This window comes from Dipodomys spectabilis, unplaced genomic scaffold, assembly GCF_019054845.1.
Source record: "Dipodomys spectabilis isolate Male_0828 unplaced genomic scaffold, ASM1905484v1 ptg000060l, whole genome shotgun sequence".
NCBI lineage: Eukaryota > Metazoa > Chordata > Mammalia > Rodentia > Heteromyidae > Dipodomys > Dipodomys spectabilis.
In genome coordinates this window covers 5,594,833-5,601,819 of record NW_024870737.1, presented here as the reverse complement: position 1 = coordinate 5,601,819, position 6,987 = coordinate 5,594,833, and the positions used below count along the sequence as shown (strand labels likewise).

The 6,987-nt window shown below is 37.2% G+C and overlaps 1 pseudogene; it reads left to right on the top strand.

The window, feature by feature from the left end:
• Positions 1 to 1,131: 1,131 nt before the first annotated feature.
• Positions 1,132 to 3,135, top strand: LOC122108488 (annotated as a pseudogene).
• The last annotated feature ends 3,852 nt before the right edge of the window (positions 3,136 to 6,987 follow it).

Genomic DNA, 6,987 nt, shown 5'->3' with positions numbered 1-6,987 from the left:
TCACTAACTATGCATCAGATAAAGGCCTCATAACTGAAATATATTTAGACCTCAAAAAATTAAGCACTCAAAAATGAACCCTCAAAGAAACAAAACACAATTAATAACTGGGCTAAAGGCTTAGAGACTTCTCAGACAAAGAAGTAACAATGGCCAATAGATACATGATGTTCAACATCTTTGGCCATCAAAGAAATGCAAATCAAAACAAACTGAAATTTCATCTCACTCCAAATAGAATGGCGATTATTACGAAAACTAACAATAATAGATGCTGGCAGTGATGTGACCAATGGCAATGCTACTACACTGTTGGTAGGAATGTAAACTTGTTCAACCACCCTGGAAAAGAATATGGAGGTTCTTCAAAAGACTAAACATAGAAATTCCCTATGACCCAGAAATTCCACTCTTGGGCATTTATCCAATAGATCACAAAATAATCTACCACACTAAAGCTACCAGAATAACCATGTACATTGCAGCATTGTTTGCCATAGCCAAGATATGGAATCAACCCAGATTCCCCTCAGTGGATAAATGGATCAAGAAAAATGTGGTATATATACAGAATGGAATTCTATTCTTCTATCAGAAAGAATGATATTGTACAATTCATAAGGAAATGGAAAGACTTGGAAAAAAATTATATTAAGTGTAGTAAGCCAGACCCAAAGAAACATAAGTTGCATGGCTTTGGTTATTTGTAGTAATTACACTGTGCCTACAAGTCTATAAGTAACCAAACTGGATGGTAAAAGACAAAAAAATACTTGGACATGATAAATTATATAGAACTCTAGACCTTCACAAAGTGAGAGTAAAGGAAGATATTCTTAGGAGAGGATCACAAAGATTCAATAGCTATGGGCATATAATCATTTAAAATTATGTTTATCAAAATGAACTCAAAAAATGGACACAAGAGGTTTTATGTTATTTTGCTTCTTGTTTTGTTCTTTTTTCTTTTCTTTTTTGTCACTTTTTTATTTCTGTACCTTTTGTCTTGCATTTATCTGTTTTAAGGAGGTTAAGAGAAAGCACAGAAATGGTGGGACAAAGGGTGAACAAATGCCACAGTGATAGTCACTAGACACTATGTTGAAAATGAACTATACAACTTGTGGGAGAATGGGGATGGCAGGTAAAAAGTTCCCTAGCTAGGGAAGAGGTAACACTGTTCTAAAAGATGTGTACTCATTACCTGACTTATGTAACTGTAACTCCTCATTACATCACCTTTATGATAACAAGAAAAAGAAAAGAAGAGCCAAGGCATAAAATAAATTATATACCTTGCCTCAGAACCTCTAGTAAGGTTCCAAGCAACATGCCATCCAGACTGAATTCATTCCTAAAGCAAGGTGTGAAGATGCTGGCAGAAAACACTTCTGTCTGAAAATTAAATCCTTGGCTAGAAATGGAAGTATCCTTTTGTCATAGAGCTCACCTATGCTTCTCTGTCACATGACTTTCTTCAAAGGCATTTTATGCCTCAAGTCTAGCAGTAGAGCCACACGCTGGTAGCTCATGCCTGTAATCTTAGTTATTAAGGAGATTGATATCTAAGGATCATGTTTCAGAGCCAAGCCTGGTCAGGAAAGTCCCTGAGACTCTTACCTCCAATAATCTACTCAGAAAAAGCCTAAAGTGGCACTGTTGGCATTTGTGGTACAGAGCTAGCCTTGAGCAAAAAGAGGCTCAGGGACAGCAGCCATGCCCTGAGTTCAAGCTCCAGGACTGGCAAAAAATAATTTGCGGGAGCAAATGTCATTCCAGCTCATTCCAGTCTACTGAGACCAAGTCTTATGTAATGTGACCTGGTCAAGGGAAAGATATATAGTTACTTCTGCCATACTGAAGTGGTTAGAGGTGGTTGATGGTTTCCACCTCCAATCAAGGGAAGGTACTATTCAAGGGCATGGGACTCACTAATGATTTCTTGCATTTACTGCACTTTCTTGGTGTTAGTGATTCCTGTTCTCTAATAGCAAAGTGAATAATAAAATCCCAGTAAATTACAGGATAGGTAGAAATGATTAAATAATAGACATCATCACATAGTTGTTGTTTCCAAAAATAAGGAGAATCAAGATGAGGAGCAATCAGGCAGCCAGAAGGGCCTGAGCTACCGAACAAAAGAAAGGTGATTAGTACAATAAAATGTCTATGGGAACCAAGGAAATGGACAGTTAACAAGCCTATTTCTAAACTTATACAATCAAAATAAAGCAAGAACAGATGAAAAAAAAAGGTTGAAAATGGATGGCTCATACAAAAATGATGATTTCTTGGTCAGTTTGGGGATAGTAGTGAATTCTCAGCTCTAAAGCCCAATGATTGTATAAGAAAAGATTCTGTCAACACCTGCTAAGGGATTAAGAGAATTCATCTGAACATATTCCTCTAAAGAGATTTCTAACATATGCAGCAGTAAATAAGCATTGTGGAAAGGGTAGTTACAATACATTGTGAAACAGGGAAGTCTGAGTTGATATCGGTACAACCAGAAATGACACCACTTTTCCCTTTTACAATGGAAGTTTACAGCAATCACATATTAGGTGGAGTTGTTGTCTATATACAAATTACTGGACTTACACATATACCTGATAGTAATTATTCCAGCTTGTCTGTATACAATTGAAATAATCATACATGGGAAACTCCACTTTGTGTTTTGGCTTGGAAAAGACCAAATGACATTCTATACCATACTCCTTGACTTTTGACTGGCATAGTAAATTCAAATAAAAATATACTCCAGAGGGACAATGAAGTTAAGGGTCAAGCAGATGACCTTGGAGCTTCCAGTAGCCCACTAATGTAAGAGTCATAGGTAAACAACATTCTGATTTGATCTTCTGCCACTAGAAGTCTGGTGTTGCCATTGGAAGCCTGTGTGGAAAAAGTGATGGCAAGTGTGTGATCCGTGACTCCTATGTGCGCCCCGACACCTTCGTGTGTATTTGTGATGAGTGTAACCATGGATGTTACCAGGAGAACTTGTGATCTGTGGCCGCCCTGGTGTATCCCAAGGGAAGAGATGGTTGCCCAAAGACAATCAATTTGGGGAGCTTTAAGACAGATATGTTCCATGAATGTACAAAATATGGCTTCATGAAGAGGTGTTAAATAAGAGGTCTAGATGGTTTTACAGCAGAATTCTACAAGTCCTTCAAAGCAGAGCTCACACCAATACTCCTCCAACTCTTCAATGAAATTGAAAGAGAAAGTTCACTACCAAACTCATTCTATGAAGCCATCATAACCCTCATCCCAAAACCAGGCAGGTACTCATCAAAGAACAAGAATTATAGACCCATTTCTTTGATGAACATTGATGCAAAACATCTCAATAAATTTTGGCCAATAGACTTCAACAATTCATCCAAAAAATCATACACCACAATAAAACAGGATTCATTTCAGGGATGCAAAGCTAGTTCAATATATCCAAATCAATTAATATAATTCATCATATCAACAAGAGCAAGGATGAGAACCACATAGTTATCTCAATAGATGCAGAAAAAGCATTTGACAAGATCCAACAACCCTTTATGATGAAGGCTATGGAAAAACTAGGAATCCAGGGAACATTGCTCAATACAATAAAGGCTGTATATGACAAACCTACAGACAGCATTATACTCAATGGTGAAAAACTAAAGCCATTTCTTTTTAACTCAGGAATAAGACAAGGATGTCCACTCTCTCCACTTCTCTTCAATCTAGTATTAGAATGCCTAGCTACAGCAATATGACAAGATGCAAACATAAAAGGTATCCAAATAGGGAAAAATGAAGTAAAACTCACCCTCTTTGCAGATGACATGATCTGGTATTTAAAGAATCCCACCGACTCCAGTCCCAAATTACTCAAGGTGATTCAAAACTTTGGCAAACTAGCAGAGTATAAAATGAACCCTCAAAAAACAATGGTTTTTCTGTATGCCAACAATGAGAAAAGCATGGCTGAAATCAGGAAAGCAACTCCATTCGTAATAGCCCCACAAAAAATAAAATACCTAGGAATTAACTTAACCAAAGAAGTGAAGGACCTCTATGATGAAAACTTTAAAAACCTGAAATAAGAAATCAAAATAGAACTTAGAATGTGAAAAACCTCCCATGCTCCTGGATTGGAAAGATTAACATCGTGAAAATGGCAATACTTCCCAAGGCTATCTACAAATTCATTGTGATACCTATCAATATTCCAACTTCATTCTTCAAGGACATAGAAGAAGCAATCCAAAAATTCATGTGGAACAATAAAAGACCCCGAATAGCAAAAACTATCCTCAATAGAAAGAACAGTGCTGCAAACATGTCAATACCAAATTTCAAACTCTACTACAAAGCCATAGTAATCAAAACAGCTTGGTACTGGCACAAAAACAGACCTCAGGAATAATGGAATAGAATTGAAAACCTACAGACATATAGCTATCTAATGTTCGATAAGGGAGCTAAAAACATAGAATGGAAGAAAGACAGCCTCTTCAGTAAATGGTGCTGGCAAAACTGGTTAATCACTTGTAGAAAACTAAAGCTAGATCCTTATATATCATCCTGCACCTGAATCAATGGCAAATGGATCAAAGACCTCAGAGTCAATGCAGGCACCCTGAAAACATTACAGGATGAAATAGAAGAAACCCGAGGTCTCCTTGGCATATGCCAAAATTTTCTTAATAGAGACCCAGAAACACAACATATCAAATAATTGTTGGACAAATGGGATTTCATGAAATTGCAGAGCTTATGCATGGCAAAGGACATAGCTAGCAAGCCCACTGATTGGGAGAAGATCTTCACTAGCCATGAAACAGACAAGGGTCTCATATCTAAAGTATACCTGGAAGTCAAAAAATTAAATCCCCCCAACAACAAATACTCAACGAAACAACTGCCCACTAAATAAGTGGGCTAAAGACTTGCAGAGAAACTTTTCGGAAGAGGAAAGACCAATGGCCAATATACACATGGAGAAATGTTCAACCTCTCTAGCTATAAAAGAAATGCAAATCAAAACAACTTTGAGATACTACATCACCCCAGTTAGAATAGGTAGAATCAAGAACTCGAATAACAACAGATGCTAGAGGGGATGTGGACAGAATGGAACCCTACTGCATTGTTGGTGGGAGTGTAAACTTGTTCAACCACTTTGGAAAGTAGTATGGAAGTTCCTCAAAAGTCTCCAGATAGCGCTCCCCTATGACCCAGCAATCCCACTCTTGGGCATTTACCCAAATGATCACAAACAAGACCACACTAAAGCTACCAGCACGACTATGTTTATTGCAACATTATTTACCATAGCTAAGATATGGAACCAGCCCAGATGCCCCTCTGTAAATGAATGGATCAGGAAAATGTGGTCTATATACACAATGGAATTCTATGCCTCCATCAGAAAGAATGACATTGTCCCATTTGTTAGGAAATGGAAAGACTTGGGAAAAAATTATATTAAGTGAAGCAAGCCAGGCCCAAAGAAACTTAGGTCCCATGGTTTCCCTTATTTGCAATAACTAGTATATGTCCGAGACAAGCAGAAAAGGTCAGATAAGTTGATGTTTGGTGAAATGAACCCCAAGATAGTATTCAAAAGTTTTTTTTTCTTTCTTGAGATTGTTTCTAACATATTTATAAGATGATTTCTTTGTTGCTTTGTATGTCCCTCCCCCATGGTATAACCCCTGCTTTCACTGTATTTGATGTTGGTATAATTGTGGAAGGGAAGGGAAAAAAGAAATTGTTTAAATAGGGATACAGGTGAACCCATTGCAACAATGAGATGTACAAGTCCTCATATCAAAAAACGAACTTTATGACTTTGGCCCGGGTGGGGGGGAGATAGGAAGGGATAGGAAGGGGAAACAAAGGAGGAGGCAACAATGCTTGATAAGAAATGTATTTATTACCTTGCCCTCTGTACTGTATTTTCACATTTTTTTTAAAAGTAACATTAGAAGAAAAAAAAAAAAAAGAGGTGCTTAGCGGGTGAGCCCAGCTTCCTGCCATGGAGCTACTGTGGCTGCCAGAAAAGACATCTACCACCAGCAGAAAGGGAGCAAAGCCCAGCATCACCCAAACTGCTGGTTAATGCATTGGCACTTGCCAGCCTTTCCTTCCCACACCCATATGGGTTGGGGATGGAATAAGATTCTTCAGGGAGCAGTCTTACCAACGATCAGAAATTAATAGGCTCGTGTTTTTTCTTGAATGCAAAAACCAATCTCTGTCCTCCACATTGCTATATTCTCTCTACACCAAGACCTAAACGAGAATAAGGTCCTTTCAGCCTTTTCTCTGAGAAATTGGAGTGAAGCCATCCCCAGTGAAAAGCATGTTCTTGTAGCCCCGCTGATGGAACTTGTCCTTGATAACCCTCTGGCTGGACGGCACAGAACACCAAAGGTCACCTTAGTTTTTGATCTTGTAACATTCACCAGGTAGTGCTAGTTTCAAGTTATTTTTCTACTGAGAATCTGGAAACCCTTTCTATTGCTATTATGTTAATATAGTTGGTGTTGGTTTTCTGGTAAAAAAAAAAAAAAGAATATATTCCAGAAGAAATGACAATAATTAGTATCAAGCTTAACAGTTTAAGGAAGCAGGAATAGTAATTTGAGCCATAACTACACCTATATTTAGATTATTTGAAATGAAATAATAAATGAGTTTTGGCAGATGAAAGAGGTATGTGTGTGGTTTCATGTGTATGCATATATGTATTTTATGTATGTGCATACATAATGTTCCTACATGTATATAAGTGTGTGTATACACACTGAATCCAGACCCATATCTATATATTTACATACATATAAATATATAGATATAAACAAATGCTACTTGATTAATTGATTGCTTGTGATAAATACTTAGGTCATAAATATTATACTACTATAAAATTAAGAAAATATTATACTACTATAAAATTAAGAAAATAAATATATACATACATTGAGT